The 20,205-nt window shown below is 44.5% G+C and overlaps 1 pseudogene; it reads right to left on the reverse strand.

The window, feature by feature from the left end:
- Positions 1–20,205, reverse strand: part of LOC121840762 — a 77,941-nt pseudogene that overhangs the window by 1,406 nt on the left and 56,330 nt on the right.

Below are 20,205 nucleotides of genomic sequence, written 5' to 3' on the forward strand. Positions count from 1 at the left end.
GGGGCATCCAGACTGGCACAGATCTTCTGTCGTATGGTGGTGGGCAGACGGAAGGCATAGGGCCCCACCTGGGAGGAGGGCAGGCAGGTACCCCCAGAGGGGATAGGGGAGCAGGGCGGGAGGGTCTGGAGGTAGAGTCAGGATGGGTGGATGGAGAGAAATAGCAGTTAGGATCCGGGACAAAGCTGACTCAGGGCTTTGACATGTACAAAGCCCTGAGCTATCCTCAACCCTGGGTTAATACTAGCCCAAGGCTAGCTTCTGTTAACCCCGGGCTAACTGAAACCAACGGTCACTACAATATTCAAAAGAAGTGACAGCAGGAAGTCAGTGACTGACTAGTTCCTAAAAGTCCCCAAGGTGAAGTCCTGGGCTAAGGTCAGTGTCCTCCCACTCTAGAATGGTGCAGTCTGAATGCAACAGGTACTTCCTGTGTGTCTCTGTGTAACAGTTAAACCCTTCCACCTGGTTCCTCCTGTGTGTCTCTGTGTAACGGTTAAACCCTTCCCCCTGGTTCCTCCTGTGTGTCTCTGTGTAACAGTTAAACCCTTCCCCCTGGTTCCTCCTGTGTGTCTCTGTGTAACAGTTAAACCCTTCCACCTGGTTCCTCCCATGTGTCTCTGTGTAACGGTTAAACCCTTCCACCTGGTTCCTCCCATGTGTCTCTGTGTAACAGTTAAACCCTTCCACCTGGTTCCTCCCATGTGTCTCTGTGTAACAGTTAAACCCTTCCACCTGGTTCCTCCTGTGTGTCTCTGTGTAACAGTTAAACCCTTCCCCCTGGTTCCTCCCATGTGTCTCTGTGTAACAGTTAAACCCTTCCACCTGGTTCCTCCCATGTGTCTCTGTGTAACAGTTAAACCCTTCCACCTGGTTCCTCCCATGTGTCTCTGTGTAACAGTTAAACCCTTCCACCTGGTACCTCCTGTGTGTCTCTGTGTAACGGTTAAACCCTTCCCCCTGGTACCTCCTGTGTGTCTCTGTGTAACGGTTAAACCCTTCCCCCTGGTACCTCCTGTGTGTCTCTGTGTAACGGTTAAACCCTTCCCCTGGTCCTCCTGTCTCTGTGTCGGTTAAACCCTCTGTGTCCTGTGTGTCTCTGGTTAAACCCTTCCTCCTGGTACCTCCCCTGGTACCTCCTGTGTGTCTCTGTGTAACGGTTAAACCCTTCCTCCTGTGTGTCTCTGTGTGTCTCTGTGTACCTCCTGTGTGTCTCTGTGTAACAGTTAAACCCTTCCCCCTGTTACCTCCTGTGTGTCTCTGTGTAACAGTTAAACCCTTCCCCCTGGTACCTCCTGTGTGTCTCTGTGTAACAGTTAAACCCTTCCCCCTGTTACCTCCTGTGTGTCTCTGTGTAATGGTTAAACCCTTCCTCCTGTGTGTCTCTGTGTGGTTAAACCCTTCCCCTGGTACCTCCTGTGTGTCTCTGTGTAACGGTTAAACCCTTCCTCCCCTGGTACCCTTCCTCCTGTGTGTCTCTGTGTGTAAACCCTTCCCCCTGGTACCTCCTGTGTGTCTCTGTGTAATGGTTAAACCCTTCCTCCTGTGTGTCTCTGTGTAATGGTTAAACCCTTCCTCCTGTGTGTCTCTGTGTAACAGTTAAACCCTTCCCCCTGTTACCTCCTGTGTGTCTCTGTGTAATGGTTAAACCCTTCCCCCTGTTACTTCCTGTCTGTGTGTTACAGTGAAACCCTTCCCCCTGTTACCTCCTGTATGCCAGTGTGCAGCTGGAAGATCTGTCCCTCTCCTTCCACCTGTCTGTGTGTTACAGTGAAACCCTTCCCCCTGTTACCTCCTGTATGTCAGTGTGCAGCTGGAAGATCTGTCCCTCTCCTTCCACCTGTCTGTGTGTTACAGTGAAACCCTTCCCCCTGTTACCTCCTGTATGTCAGTGTGCAGCTGGAAGATTTGTCCCTCTCCTTCCACCTGTCTGTGTGTTACAGTGAAACTCTTCCCCCTGTTACCTCCTGTATGTCAGTGTGCAGCTGGAAGATCTGTCCCTCTCCTTCCACCTGTCTGACACAGATCTTACAGGAGAGCTGAGACACGGCCAGGCTGCCTCTCTCTAGGCTGAAGGTACAGTGGAGGGGTCTCTGACCACCACTCCAGATGTGGTGGAACGGAATCTCCTGGGGGAAGACATTGTATTAGATTAGATTACTGTGTGTGTGTGAGAGAGAGTTTGTGTGTGTGTCTGACCTGGTACTTGGCCAGTAGTTTGCTCCTCCAGTGTGAGTGAGGGATGTCATGGATGGACAGACGCAGGTTGTGGTAACTGTCTTTAAACAGCAGGGGTTTAGGGTCCTCCATCAACACCCCTCCTAGACTCCTCTCCAATTCCAACACCTCCTACAGAGAGAGAGAGAGAGAGAGAGAGAGGGAGGGAGAGAGACAGAGAGAGAGACAGAGAGAGAAAGGGGGAGAGAGAGAGAAGGGAGAGAGAAAGAGACACAGAGAGAGAGAGAGAGAGAGAGAGACAGAGAGAGAGAGACACAGAGAGAGAGAGACAGAGAGAGAGAGAGAGAGGGACAGAGAGAGAGAGAGAGAGAGAGAGAGAGAGAGAGGGGGGAGAGAGAGGGGGAGAGAGAGAGAGAGAGGGGGAGAGAGAGAGAGAGAGAGAGAGAGAGAGAGAGAGAGAGAGAGAGAGAGAGAGAGACTAATACTGAAGATAGAATGTGGATAGATAGCTAGTCAGCCAACAAGACAGACAGAACAGGACAATGGCAGCCTCAGGCAAGTCCAAAGGGGGAGTTGTGCCTCTTGATATAGAATACCTCATGGTACCAAGAAGAATTCTAAACCATAATTATCATGGCTGTGTACATCGCTCCACAAAGCCAACACCACCTTGGCACTCAAACAAACTGCATGGGGCCATAAACAAACATTCACCCAGAGGCATGGAGACATTAATCTATCAATCAATCAGATGTATTTATGAAGCCCTTCTTACATCAGCTGATGTCACAAAGTGCTGTACAGAAACCCAGCCTAAAACCCCAAACAGCAAGCAATGCAGGTGTAGAAGCACGGTAGCTAGGAAAAACTCCCTAGAAAGGCCAGAACCTAGGAAGAAACCTAGAGAGGAACCAGGCTATGAGGGGTGGCCAGTAATCTTCTGGCTCTGCCGGGTGGAGATTATAACAGAATATGGCCAAGATGTTCAAATGTTCAGAGATGACCAGCAGGGATGAGTGGGGGGACTTAAAACGGTCCTTACTTCTACAAATATTTGTCTGCTGCACCACTAGGAGGAGCTAAAACTCTGGACCACTTTTAACCTCTTGGAACACTAGGGGCAGTATTTCATTTTTGGATGAAAAAACGTTCCCGTTTTAAACAAGATATTTTGTCACGAAAAGATGCTCGACTATGCATATAATTGACAGCTTTGGAAAGAAAACCCTCTGACGTTTCCAAAACTGCAAAGATATTATCTGTGACACAGAACTGATGCTACAGGCGAAATCAAGATGAAACTTCAAACAGGAAATTAGCAAAACATTTTTGAGGTGCTGTTTTCCATTGTCTCCTTATATGGCTGTGAATGAGCCCTGAACGAGCCTACACTTTCTGCCGTTTCCCCAAGGTGTCTGCAGCATTGTGAAGTGTTTGTAGGCATATCATTGGAAGATTGGCCATAAGAGACTACATCTACCAGGTGTCCGCCCGGTGTCCTTTGTCGAAATTGGTACGTAATCTCCAGCTGCAAGCATTCTTCCATGTGATTCAGAGGAGAGAGCAGACTTCCACGAACGATATATCATCGAAGAGATATGTGAAAAACACCTTGAGGATTGATTCTAAACAACATTTACCATGTTTCAGTCGATATTATGGAGTTAATTTGGAAAAAAGTTTGGCGTTTTGATGACTGAATTTTCGTTTTTTTTTGGTAGCCAAACGTGAGGAACAAAACGGAGCGATTTCTCCTACACAAAGAATCTTTCAGGAAAAACTGAACATTTGCTATCTAACTGAGTCTCCTCATTGAAAACATCCAAAGTTCTTCAAAAGGTAAATGATTTTATTTGAATGCTTTTCTTGTTTTTGTGAAAATGTTGCCCGCTGAATGCTATGCTAAATGCTACGCTAGCTATCAATAATCTTACACAAATGCTTGTTTTGCTATGGTTGAAAAGCACATTTTGAAAATCTGAGATGACAGTGTTGTTAACAAAAGGCTAAGCTTGAGAGCTAGCATATTTATTTCATTTAATTTGCGATTTTCATGAATAGTTAACGTTGCGTTATGGTAATGAGCTTGAGGCTGTATTCACGATCCCGGATCCGGGATGGCTAGAATCAAGAGGTTTTAATCTACCCATAGAAACACATACAAGGCCCTCCCTCATCCTCCCTTTGGCAAATCACACCATGCCTCGATCTTCCTGCTTACAAACAAAAGCTCAAACAGAAAGTACCATCGACGCGCTTAATATGAACGTGGTTCCGATGAATCAGAAACAAGGCTACAAGACTGTTTTGTATAGACTGGGATATGTTCCGGGATTCATCCGATAGCATTGAGGAATACACCACATCAATCATGGGCTTCATCACGGGCTTCATCAATAAGTACATAAACGACATCATCCCCAAAGTGACGAAAGTGACGATATGAACGTATTCAAAACAAAACCCGTAGATTACATACAATATCCGCGCTGGGCTAAAGGCTATAGTTACCGCTTGCATAGAACAGGACATGGACATATACAAGAAAGCTACGACCTCTGGCGAGACATCAAACTTGCAAAAGGAGGAAGACAAAATCCTCCTACACTGGCTCCGGACGCTCATCGGATGTGGCGACGATAACGGGCTGTGAGATGCCCAGTGACGCAGAACTCCCAAACTAGCTAATTGCTCGAGAAAAACAACACAGAGTCCTGCATGAAAGCCCCTGTTGTTCCGGATGACTGTGTGATCTTGCTCTCCGTGGCCGATGTGAGTAAAACTTTTCAACAACATTCACAAGGCCCGGAATATCAGGGCATGTTCTTAGAGCATGCGCATGACCAGCTGGCACGTGTCTTCACTGACATTCTCAATCTCTCCATATCCATATCGGTAATCCATGTTTCAAAACCAACATTGTCCCTGTTCACAAGAACTCCAAGGTAACCTGCACCCAGGTATCCTAACCCCAATTCCCACCCCTGATCACAAACTGGGTTTGTATCCAAACTCCTCCTCCTCATACACTGATACATCATGCTCTTTCTCTTATTCACCTCTCACCTCTCTCTTAATTTATGTTTTGGTTTAGTCTGATGTTTTGTTTTGACTCATTTTCATTTCTACAATAAAGCGACTTTGGGACCTTGAAAAGCCCTATTTTAAGTCCCATGCATTATCATTATTAAATTACTAACGCCCTGAAGCACTCAAATCTGTAATTATGAAGTGCTTTGAAAGGCTGGTCATGACTTCAAACGGCCCTCTCCCACCTGGACAACAGAGGAAATAACTATGTGAGAACGCTGTTGATATACTACAGCTCAGCGTTCAACACCATGGTCCCCGGGACTGAACACCTCCCTCTGCAACTGGACTTCCTGTCAGGCCGGCCCCAGGTGGTGGAAGTAGGTACCAACACCATGGTCCCCTTCAAGCTCGGGTCCCTGGGACTGAAGATCTCCCTCTGCGACTGGATCCTGGAGTTCCTGTCGGGCCGGCCCCAGGTGGTGGGAGTAGGTACCAACACCATGGTCCCCTTCAAGCTCGGGTCCCCGGGACTGAACACCTCCCTCTGCAACTGGACTTCCTGTCGGGCCGGCCCCAGGTGGTGGGAGTAGGTACCAACACCATGGTCCCCTTCAAGCTCGGGTCCCTGGGACTGAACACCTCCCTCTGCAACTGGACTTCCTGTCGGGCCGGCCCCAGGTGGTGGGAGTAGGTACCAACACCATGGTCCCCTTCAAGCTCGGGTCCCTGGGACTGAAGATCTCCCTCTGCGACTGGATCCTGGAGTTCCTGTCGGGCCGGCCCCAGGTGGTGGGAGTAGGTACCAACACCATGGTCCCCTTCAAGCTCGGGTCCCCGGGACTGAACACCTCCCTCTGCAACTGGACTTCCTGTCGGGCCGGCCCCAGGTGGTGGGAGTAGGTACCAACACCATGGTCCCCTTCAAGCTCGGGTCCCTGGGACTGAAGATCTCCCTCTGCGACTGGATCCTGGAGTTCCTGTCGGGCCGGCCCCAGGTGGTGGGAGTAGGTACCAACACCATGGTCCCCTTCAAGCTCGGGTCCCCGGGACTGAACACCTCCCTCTGCAACTGGACTTCCTGTCGGGCCGGCCCCAGGTGGTGGGAGTAGGTACCAACACCATGGTCCCCTTCAAGCTCGGGTCCCTGGGACTGAACACCTCCCTCTGCAACTGGACTTCCTGTCGGGCCGGCCCCAGGTGGTGGGAGTAGGTACCAACACCATGGTCCCCTTCAAGCTCGGGTCCCTGGGACTGAAGATCTCCCTCTGCGACTGGATCCTGGAGTTCCTGTCGGGCCGGCCCCAGGTGGTGGGAGTAGGTACCAACACCATGGTCCCCTTCAAGCTCGGGTCCCCGGGACTGAACACCTCCCTCTGCAACTGGACTTCCTGTCGGGCCGGCCCCAGGTGGTGGGAGTAGGTACCAACACCATGGTCCCCTTCAAGCTCGGGTCCCTGGGACTGAAGATCTCCGTCTGCGACTGGACTTCCTGTCGGGCCGGCCCCAGGTGGTGGGAGTAGGTACCAACACCATGGTCCCCTTCAAGCTCGGGTCCCTGGGACTGAAGATCTCCCTCTGCGACTGGATCCTGGAGTTCCTGTCGGGCCGGCCCCAGGTGGTGGGAGTAGGTAGCAACACCTTCGCCATGCTGACCCTCAAAACGGGGGCCCCTCAGGGGTGCATGCTTAGTCCCCTCCTGTACTCCCTGTTCACCCATGACTGCGTGGCCACGCATGACTCCGACACCATCATCGAGTTTGCTGCTGACACGATGATGGTAGGCCTGATCCCAGACAGCGATGACACAGCCTACAGAGGTCAGAGACTTGGCAGTGTGGTGCCAGGACAACCTCTCCCTCAACGTCAGTAAGACCAAGGAGCTGATTGTGGACTTCAAGACAAAGAGGGGAGAGCACGCCGTCATCCACATCACTAAGGACTTAACATGGTCCACACACACCTGGACAGTTGTGAAGAGGGCATGGCAGCGCCTCTTCCCCCTCAGGAAGCTGAAAAGATTTGGCACGGGTCCTCAGATCCTCGTAAAGTTATTCAGCTGCACCATCGAGTGCATCTCGATTGGCTGCATCACCGCCTGGTATGGAAAATGCTCCGACCTCGACCATAAAGCGCTACAGAGGGTGATACGGACGGCCCAGTACATCACTGGGGCCGAGCTTCCCGCCATCTCGGAACTCTATATCAGGCGGTGTCCGGCAAACGTTACTGGAGCAGCGGCTTTTGGATCAGCTCCAAGACAGCTTCTACCCCGAAGCCACCAGACTGATAAATAGACATCAGACTGCTAAATAGCCATCAGACTGCTAAATAGCCATCAGACTGCTAAATAGCCATCAGACTCCTAAATAGCCATCAGACTGCTAAATAGCCATCAGACTGCTATATAGCCACCAGACTGATAAATAGCCATCAGACTGCTAAATAGCCACCACACTGCTAAATAGCCACCAGACTGCTAAATAGCCACCATACTGCTAAATAGCCATCAGACTGCTAAATAGCCATCAGACTCCTAAATAGCCATCAGACTGCTAAATAGCCATCAGACTGCTATATAGCCACCAGACTGATAAATAGCCATCAGACTGATAAATAGCCATCAGACTGATAAATAGCCATCAGACTGATAAATAGCCACCAGACTGATAAATAGCCATCAGACTGCTAAATAGCCATCAGACTCCTAAATAGCCATCAGACTGCTAAATAGCCATCAGACTGCTATATAGCCACCAGACTGATAAATAGCCATCAGACTGATAAATAGCCATCAGACTGATAAATAGCCATCAGACTGATAAATAGCCACCAGACTGATAAATAGCCATCAGACTGCTAAATAGTTAATTAAATGGTTATACAGACTGCATTGACACGGTCTTACAATGACTCGCTGCAACACTCACAATACAATATATATATACACACTCACAATACTATATATACACACTCACAATACTATATATACACACATTATATACACACTCACAATACTATATATACACACATTATATACACACTCACAATACTATATATACACACATTATATACACACTCACAATACTATATATACACACATTATATACACACTCACAATACTATATATACACACATTATATACACACTCACAATACTATATATACACACATTATATACACACTCACAATACTATATATACACACATTATATACACTCTCACAATACTATATATACACACATTATATACACACTCACAATACTATATATACACACATTATATACACACTCACAATACTATATATACACACATTATATACACACTCACAATACTATATATACACACATTATATACACACTCTATATATACTATATATACACACATTATATACACACATTATATACACACTCACAATACTATATATACACACATTATATACACACTCACAATACTATATATACACACATTATATACACACTCACAATACTATATATACACACATTATATACACACTCACAATACTATATATACACACATTATATACACACTCACAATACTATATATACACACATTATATACACACTCACAATACTATATATACACACATTATATACACACTCACAATACTATATATACACACATTATATACACACTCACAATACTATATATACACACATTATATACACACTCACAATACTATATATACACACATTATATACACACTCACAATACTATATATACACACATTATATACACACTCACAATACTATATATACACACATTATATACACACTCACAATACTATATATACACACATTATATACACACTCACAATACTATATATACACACATTATATACACACTCACAATACTATATATACACACATTATATACACACTCACAATACTATATATACACACATTATATACACACTCACAATACTATATATACACACATTATATACACACTCACAATACTATATATACACACATTATATACACACTCACAATACTATATATACACACATTATATACACACTCACAATACTATATATACACACATTATATACACACTCACAATACTATATATACACACATTATATACACACTCACAATACTATATATACACACATTATATACACACTCACAATACTATATATACACACATTATATACACACTCACAATACTATATATACACACATTATATACACACTCACAATACTATATATACACACATTATATACACACTCACAATACTATATATACACACATTATATACACACTCACAATACTATATATACACACATTATATACACACTCACAATACTATATATACACACATTATATACACACTCACAATACTATATATACACACATTATATACACACTCACAATACTATATATACACACATTATATACACACTCACAATACTATATATACACACATTATATACACACTCACAATACTATATATACACACATTATATACACACTCACAATACACATTATATACACACATATATATACACACTCATATACATACTATATATACACACATTATATACACACTCACAATACTATATATACACACATTATATACACACTCACAATACTATATATACACACATTATATACACACTCACAATACTATATATACACACATTATATACACACTCATACTATATATACACACATTATATACACACTCACAATACTATATATACACACATTATATACACACTCACAATACTATATATACACACATTATATACACACTCACAATACTATATATACACACATGTCTATATACACACTCACAATACTATATATACACACATTATATACACACTCACAATACTATATATACACACATTATATACACACTCACAATACTATATATACACACATTATATACATCTCACAATACTATATATACACACATTATATACACACTCACAATACTATATATACACACATTATATACACACTCACAATACTATATATACACACATTATATACACACTCACAATACTATATATACACACATTATATACACACTCACAATACTATATATACACACATTATATACACACTCACAATACTATATATACACACATTATATACACACTCACAATACTATATATACACACATTATATACACACTCACAATACTATATATACACACATTATATATGTCTATATACACTGCCTTCATGTACATATCTACCTCAAATACCTTACATCTATAATACTCACAATACTGCCTATATACACACATATATACACACTCAAATACTTATATATACACACATTATATACACACTAATACTATATATACACATTATATACACCTTCATATACATATATACACACTCACAATACTATATATACACACATTATATCACACTCACAATATGTATATACACACATTATATACACACTCACAATACTATATATACACACATTATATACACACTCACAATACTATATATACACACATTATATACACATCAATACTATATATAGTCACATTATATACACACTCACAATACTATATATACATTATATCTCACAATACAATATACACTTATATACACACTATCTATCCATTATGTCTACTCACAATTATATATACACCTTATATACATACACTCACAATACTATATATACACACATTATATACTATACTACTCACAATACTATATATACACACATTATATACACACTCACAATACTCATATACACACTATATGCACTATCCCAAAACTATATATACACATTATATAGTATCAATACTAAATATACACACTGTAAACACACTCACTAACACACTACACTGATGGATGTACATCTCTCACACACACAAACACACACACACACACACACACACACACACACACACACACACACACACACACACACACACACATGTACATATCTGCTGCTCTGTTCTCTATTTTACCTTATTAGTATCTATCCTGATGTCTAGTCACTTTACCCTGCCTTCATGTACATATCTACCTCAAATACCTTATTAGTATCTATCCTGATGTCTAGTCACTTTACCCTGCCTTCATGTACATATCTACCTCAAATACCTTATTATTATCTATCCTGATGTCTAGTCACGTTACCCTGCCTTCATGTACATATCTACCTCAAATACCTTATTAGTATCTATCCTGATGTCTAGTCAGTTTACCCTGCCTTCATGTACATATCTACCTCAAATACCTTATTAGTATCTATCCTGATGTCTAGTCACTTTACCCTGCCTTCATGTACATATCTACCTCAAATACCTTATTATTATCTATCCTGATGTCTAGTCACGTTACCCTGCCTTCATGTACATATCTACCTCAAATACCTTATTAGTATCTATCCTGATGTCTAGTCACGTTACCCTGCCTTCATGTACATATCTACCTCAAATACCTTATTATTATCTATCCTGATGTCTAGTCACGTTACCCTGCCTTCATGTACATATCTACCTCAAATACCTTATTAGTATCTATCCTGATGTCTAGTCACGTTACCCTGCCTTCATGTACATATCTACCTCAAATACCTTATTAGTATCTATCCTGATGTCTAGTCACTTTACCCTGGCTTCATGTACATATCTACCTCAAATACCTTATTATTATCTATCCTGATGTCTAGTCACGTTACCCTGCCTTCATGTACATATCTACCTCAAATACCTTATTAGTATCTATCCTGATGTCTAGTCACTTTACCCTGCCTTCATGTACATATCTACCTCAAATACCTTATTAGTATCTATCCTGATGTCTAGTCACGTTACCCTGCCTTCATGTACATATCTACCTCAAATACCTTATTAGTATCTATCCTGATGTCAAATACCTCATACCACTCCACATTGATCTGGTACTGGTACTCCCTGTATATAGCTCCACATTGATCTGGTACTCCCTGTATATAGCTCCACATTGATCTGATACTGGTACTCCCTGTATATAGCTCCACATTGATCTGATACTGGTACTCCCTGTATATAGCTCCACATTGATCTGGTACTCCCTGTATATAGCTCCACATTGATCTGGTACTGGTACTCCCTGTATATTGCTCCACATTGATCTGGTACTGGTACTCCCTGTATATAGCTCCACATTGATCTGGTACTCCCTGTATATAGCTCCACATTGATCTGGTACTGGTACTCCCTGTATATAGCTCCACATTGATCTGGTACTGGTACTCCCTGTATATAGCTCCACATTGATCTGGTACTGGTACTCCCTGTATATAGCTCCACATTGATCTGATACTGGTACTCCCTGTATATAGCTCCACGTTGATCTGATACTGGTACTCCCTGTATATAGCTCCACATTGATCTGGTACTCCCTGTATATAGCTCCACATTGATCTGGTACTGGTACTCCCTGTATATAGCTCCACATTGATCTGATACTGGTACTCCCTGTATATAGCTCCACATTGATCTGGTACTGGTACTCCCTGTATATAGCTCCACATTGATCTGGTACTTCCTGTATATAGCTCCACATTGATCTGGTACTTCCTGTATATAGCTCCACATTGATCTGGTACTTCCTGTATATAGCTCCACATTGATCTGGTACTGGTACTCCCTGTATATAGCTCCACATTGATCTGGTACTGGTACTCCCTGTATATAGCTCCACATTGATCTGGTACTGGTACTCCCTGTATATAGCTCCACATTTATCTGGTACTGGTACTCCCTGTATATAGCTCCACATTGATCTGGTACTCCCTGTATATAGCCCCACATTGATCTGGTACTCCCTGTATATAGCTCCACATTGATCTGGTACTTCCTGTATATAGCCCCACATTGATCTGGTACTTCCTGTATATAGCTCCACATTGATCTGGTACTCCCTGTATATAGCTCCACATTGATCTGGTACTTCCTGTATATAGCTCCACATTGATCTGGTACTTCCTGTATATAGCCCCACATTGATCTGGTACTCCCTGTATATAGCTCCACATTGATCTGGTACTTCCTGTATATAGCCCCACATTGATCTGGTACTCCCTGTATATAGCTCCACATTGATCTGGTACTGGTACTCCCTGTATATAGCCCCACATTGATCTGGTACTTCCTGTATATAGCTCCATATTGATCTGGTACTTCCTGTATATAGCTCCACATTGATCTGGTACTTCCTGTATATAGCTCCACATTGATCTGGTACTGGTACTCCCTGTATATAGCCCCACATTGATCTGGTACTTCCTGTATATAGCTCCACATTGATCTGGTACTGGTACTCCCTGTATATAGCTCCACATTGATCTGGTACTCCCTGTATATAGCCCCACATTGATCTGGTACTCCCTGTATATAGCTCCACATTGATCTGGTACTGGTACTCCCTGTATATAGCCCCACATTGATCTGGTACTTCCTGTATATAGCTCCACATTGATCTGGTACTTCCTGTATATAGCTCCACATTGATCTGGTACTTCCTGTATATAGCTCTACATTGATCTGGTACTTCCTGTATATAGCTCCACATTGATCTGGTACTTCCTGTATATAGCTCCACATTGATCTGGTACTTCCTGTATATAGCTCCACATTGATCTGGTACTGGTACTCCCTGTATAAAGCTCCACATTGATCTGGTACTCCCTGTATATAGCTCCACATTGATCTGGTACTGGTACTCCCTGCATATAGCTCCACATTGATCTGATACTGGTACTCCCTGTATATGGCTCCACATTGATCTGGTACTGGTACTCCCTGTATATAGCTCCACATTGATCTGGTACTCCCTGTATATAGCTCCACATTGATCTGGTACTGGTACTCCCTGTACCAGAACCAGTCAGAGCCAGCCAGCCAGAGAACCAGCCAGACATAGAAACAGACAGATAGACATCCTCCCTCCCTCCCTACCCTCAGGGCGTGTGGTGTGTCCCTCCTTCCCTCCCTACCTTCAGGGCGTGTGGTGTGTCCCTCCCTCCCTACCTTCAGGGCGTGTGGCGTGTCCCTCCCTCCCTCCCCTCAGTGCGTGTGGTGTGTCCCTCCCTACCCTCAGGGCGTGTGGCGTGTCCCTCCCTACCCTCAGGGCGTGTGGCGTGTCCCTCCCTACCCTCAGGGCGTGTCCCTCCCCTCCCTACCCTCAGGGCGTGTGGCGTGTCCCTCCCTCCCTCCCCTCAGGGCATGTGGTGTGTCCCTCCCTCCCTACCCTCAGGGCGTGTGGCGTGTCCCTCCCCTCCCTACCCTCAGGGCGTGTGGTGTGTCCCTCCCTCCCTACCCTGAGGGCGTGTGGCGTGTCCCTCCCCTCCCTACCCTCAGGGCGTGTGGTGTGTCCCTCCCTCCCTACCCTCAGGGCGTGTGGCGTGTCCTGTGTGCAGTAAATCCTCAGGATGTAGTCCAGGGAGAGACAGGGGGCTCTGGGGGCGAACAGGGCCAGCTGTAGCCTCTTACAGGCGGGCTGGGGAGGGCAGGACTGGCCCACTAGACCGTAGGTCCCCAACTGCTCCATCACCACGTGGCAGTTCGACTCCTCTAGCTGGAGGTAGCAGGGGACGATAGACTCTCCTCCCCCACCGTCAGCACCTCCTATTAGCAGAATAGAGGTAGTGACAGGTTAGAGGGGAATATAATCTGTACTGTCAACTCCTACTATTGGCAGGAAGTTAATTGAGCAAGGTTATAGGATAGTATAGGACACACAAACGCATCCCGCCTGGTAGAGACAGCAGAGGAGAAGGCCAGGGGAACAGGTCTAGATTATGTTCCAACTTCTCATCGTAAATCTCAATATTTTTCCATAATACCTTAACTTCTGATTCTGTGACCTCCATATTTTCTTTCATCTCTATTCCCCTCTAGTCTACTATGGACATGTTTCACTCTGTCTCCTCTAGTCTATTTACCCTCCCTCCCTCCCTCCCTCCCCCTCCCCCTCCCTCCCTCCCTCCCTCCCTCCCTCCCTCCCTCCCTCCCTCCCTCCCTCCCTCCCTCCCTCCCTCCTCTCTTTCTCCCCTTTCCACCCTCCCTCCCTCCAGTCTAAATATCTCATCCTTCTCCCTCTCTCTTTGTATCTCTTCCTCCTTTCTCTCTGTCTCTCCTTTCCTCCCTCCCCTCTGTCTCCCCTTTCCTCCCTCCTTTCTGTCTCCCCTTTCCTCCCTCCTCTCTGTCTCTCCTTTCCTCCCTCCTCTCTGTCTCCCCTTTCCTCCCTCCTCTCTGTCTCCCCTGACCCCTTCCTCTCTGTCTCTCCTTTCCTCCCTCCTCTCTGTCTCCCCTTTCCTCCCTCCTCTCTGTCTCTCCTTTCCTCCCTCCTCTCTGTCTCTCCTTTCCTCCCTCCTCTCAGTCTCCCCTTTCCTCCCTCCTCTCTGTCTCCCCTGACCCCCTCCTCTCTGTCTCCCCTTTCCTCCCTCCTCTCTGTCTCCCCTTTCCTCCCTCCCCTTTCCTTCCTCCTCTCTGTCTCTCCTTTCCTCCCTCCTCTCTGTCTTCCCTTTCCTCCCTCCTCTCTATCTCTCCTTTCCTCCCTCCTCTCTGTCTCCCATTTCCTCCCTCTTCTCTGTCTCCCCTTTCCTCCCTCCTCTCTGTCTCTCCTTTCCTCCCTCCTCTCTGTCTCCCCTTTCCTCCCTCCTCTCTGTCTCCCCTGACCCCCTCCTCTCTGTCTCTCCTTTCCTCCCTCCTCTCTGTCTCCCCTGACCCCCTCCTCTCTGTCTCTCCTTTCCTCCCTCCTCTCTGTCTCCCCTTTCCTCCCTCCTCTCTGTCTCTCCTTTCCTCCCTCCTCTCTGTCTCTCCTTTCCTCCCTCCTCTCTGTCTCCCCTTTCCTCCCTCCTCTCTGTCTCTCCTTTCCTCCCTCCTCTCTGTCTCCCCTTTCCTCCCTCCTCTCTGTCTCCCCTGACCCCTTCCTCTCTGTCTCTCCTTTCCTCCCTCCTCTCTGTCTCCCCTTTCCTCCCTCCTCTCTGTCTCTCCTTTCCTCCCTCCTCTCTGTCTCTCCTTTCCTCCCTCCTCTCAGTCTCCCCTTTCCTCCCTCCTCTCTGTCTCCCCTGACCCCCTCCTCTCTGTCTCCCCTTTCCTCCCTCCTCTCTGTCTCCCCTTTCCTCCCTCCCCTTTCCTTCCTCCTCTCTGTCTCTCCTTTCCTCCCTCCTCTCTGTCTTCCCTTTCCTCCCTCCTCTCTATCTCTCCTTTCCTCCCTCCTCTCTGTCTCCCATTTCCTCCCTCTTCTCTGTCTCCCTTTCCTCCCTCCTCTCTGTCTCTCCTTTCCTCCCTCCTCTCTGTCTCCCCTTTCCTCCCTCCTCTCTGTCTCCCCTGACCCCCTCCTCTCTGTCTCTCCTTTCCTCCCTCCTCTCTGTCTCCCCTGACCCCCTCCTCTCTGTCTCTCCTTTCCTCCCTCCTCTCTGTCTCCCCTTTCCTCCCTCCTCTCTGTCTCTCCTTTCCTCCCTCCTCTCTGTCTCTCCTTTCCTCCCTCCTCTCTGTCTCTCCTTTCCTCCCTCCTCTCTGTCTCTCCTTTCCTCCCTCCTCTCTGTCTCTCCTTTCCTCCCTCCTCTCTGTCTCCCCTGACCCCCTCCTTCTATCCCTCTTCCCATGTTTCACCCAACAATGTTTTTTTATGACTAGGCTTCATGTCTCACCTCCCATGCCCCTTGGTGTGTCTGTGTTTTGAGGGTGAGGGTCCAGTCTGGTGTTGGGGTATCTAGCTGGGCACAGTGTGGCAGAGTGAGGACCACAGGTCGACTCAGCAGCATGCCTGATGGACCACAGCTCACCACTGGGCTCAGCACTGTCTGACTGCCCTCCGACGGTAACCTAGAATAATATATAGTAATAACATGTTAATAACACATAGTAATAACACATAGTAATAACATGCTAATAACACATAGTAATAACAAGTTAATAACACACAGTCATAGCACATAGTAATAACACACAGTAATAACACATAGTAATAACACATAGTAATAACATGTAGTAATAACATGTTAATAACACATAGTAATAACATGTTAATAACACATAGAAGTAACACATAGTAATAACACTGTTAATAACACATAGTAATAACATGTTAATAACACAGTAATAACATGTTAATAACACAGTAATAACATGTTAATAACACATAGTAATAACACATAGTAATAACATGTTAATAACGCATAGTAATAACATGTTAATAACACAGTAATAACATGTTAATAACACAGTAATAACATGTTAATAACACATAGTAATAACATGCTAATAACACATAGTAATAACATGTTAATAACACATAGTAATAACATGTTAATAACACAGTAATAACATGCTAATAACACAGTAATAACATGTTAATAACACATAGTAATAACATGCTAATAACACATAGTAATAACATGTTAATAACACATAGTAATAACATGTCAATAACACATAGTAATAACACATAGCAATAACACATAGTAATAACATGTCAATACACATAGTAATAACACATAGTAATAACACATAGTAATAACATGTTAATAACACATAGTAATAACACATAGTAATAACATGTTAATAACACAGTAATAACATGTTAATAACACAGTAATAACATGTTAATAACACATAGTAATAACATGCTAATAACACATAGTAATAACATGTTAATAACACATAGTAATAACATGTTAATAACACAGTAATAACATGCTAATAACACAGTAATAACATGTTAATAACACATAGTAATAACATGCTAATAACACATAGTAATAACATGTTAATAACACATAGTAATAACATGTCAATAACACATAGTAATAACACATAGCAATAACACATAGTAATAACATGTCAATACACATAGTAATAACACATAGTAATAACACATAGTAATAACATGTTAATAACACATAGTAATAACACATAGTAATAACATGTTAATAACACAGTAATAACATGTTAATAACACAGTAATAACATGTTAATAACACATAGTAATAACATGCTAATAACACATAGTAATAACACATAGTAATAACATGTTACTAACACATAGTAATAACATGTTAATAACACAGTAATAACATGTTAATAACACAGAAATAACATGTTAATAACACATAGTAATAACATGTTAATAACACATAGTAATAACATGCTAATAACACATAGTAATAACATGTTAATAACACATAGTAATAACACATAGTAATAACACATAGTAATAACACATAGCAATAATACATAGTAATAACACATAGTAATAACACATAGTAATAACACTATCTCACTGCTTTATGGTAACCTAGAATCTACACAGAGAGTATACCAGTGTGCTGTTTTTCTCTCTCCAATTACTGTTTTCCATAACCTAAGTAAATAAAGGTTAAATAAAATAAAAAATAAAAAAACATCCTTCAGCAAATAGAGAGGAGAGGGAGAGAGGGGAGAGATATAGAGAGGGGAGAGAGGAGAGAGAGGAGAGAGAGAGGAGAGAGAGATATAGAGAGGGGAGAGAGGAGAGGGAGAGAGGAGAGGGAGGAGAGATATAGAGAGGGGAGAGAGAGAGAGAGGAGAGAGAGATATAGAGAGGGGAGAGAGGAGAGGGAGAGAGAGAGAGAGGAGAGAGAGATATAGAGAGGGGAGAGAGGAGAGAGGAGAGGGAGGAGAGAGAGAGAGAGGAGAGAGAGAGGGGAGAAAGGAGAGGGAGGAGAGAGAGAGGAGCGAGAGAGAGGAGAGAGAGAAGAGAGAGAGAGAGAGAGAGAGGAGAGGGAAAGAGAGAGAGGAGAGAGAGAGAGAGGGGAGAGAGGAGAGAGGAGAGGGAGGAGAGAGAGAGGAGAGAGAGGGGAGAAAGGAGAGGGAGGAGAGAGAGAGGAGCGAGAGAGAGGAGAGAGAGAGGAGAGGGAGAGAGAGAGAGGAGAGAGAGAGGGGAGAGAGTAACCTAGAACCTACACAGAGAGTATACCAGTGTGCTGTTTTTCTCTCTCCAATTACTGTTTACCATAACCTAAGTAAATAAAGGTTAAATAAAATAACGACGGTCAAGGTCAACTTTAAAATGCCTACGTCCCAAACGACACACTATTCCCCAGTGCACTACTTTTGACCAGTGTGTGTTTGTGTAGACTTACGTAGTTTTCTCTGACTTGTTGATAATTAGGTACATTTCATAGAACTTCCCCTGTGGAATAGTACCAGGTGGAACCAACAGACTCACACCTGGAGAAAGGAGAGAGAGGAGAGAGAGGAGAGGGAGAGAGAGGAGAGATATAGAGAGATATAGAGAGGGGAGAGAGGAGAGAGAGGAGAGAGAGGAGAGGGAGGAGAGAGGAGAGGGAGGAGAGATATAGAGAGGAGAGAGAGAGAGAGAGAGAGAGAGAGAGAGGAGAGGGAGGAGAGATATAGAGAGGGGACAGAGGAGAGGGAGAGGAGAGAGAGGGAGGGGAGAGAGAGAGAGAGAGAGAGAGAGAGAGAGGAGAGAGGAGAGGGAGAGAGAGAGAGGAGAGAGGGGAGAGAGGAGAGAGAGAGGAGAGAGAGGAGAGGGAGAGAGAGAGAGGAGAGGGAGGGGAGAGAGGAGAGGGAGAGAGAGAGGAGAGAGGGAGAGAGAGAGGAGAGGGAGGAGAGAGAGAGAGGAGAGGGAGGAGAGAGGAGAGGGAGGAGAGAGGAGAGAGGGAGAGGGAGGTGAGATATATAGAGAGAGAGGAGAAGGAGAGAGAGAGAGAGAGAGAGAGAGAGAGAGAGAGAGAGGAGAGGGAGGAGAGATATAGAGAGGGGACAGATGAGAGGGAGAGGAGAGAGAGGGGAGAGAGAGAGAGAGAGAGGGAGAGAGAGGGGAGAGAGGAGAGGGAGAGAGAGAGGAGAGATATAGAGAGAGAGAGGAGAGGGAGGGGAGAGAGGAGAGGGAGAGAGAGAGGAGAGAGGGAGAGAGAGAGGAGGAGAGAGGAGAGGGAGGAGAGAGAGAGGAGAGAGAGAGGAGAGAGAGAGAGAGAGAGAGGAGAAAGAGAGGAGAAAGAGA

Source organism: Oncorhynchus tshawytscha, linkage group LG25, assembly GCF_018296145.1.
Source record: "Oncorhynchus tshawytscha isolate Ot180627B linkage group LG25, Otsh_v2.0, whole genome shotgun sequence".
Taxonomy (NCBI): domain Eukaryota; kingdom Metazoa; phylum Chordata; class Actinopteri; order Salmoniformes; family Salmonidae; genus Oncorhynchus; species Oncorhynchus tshawytscha.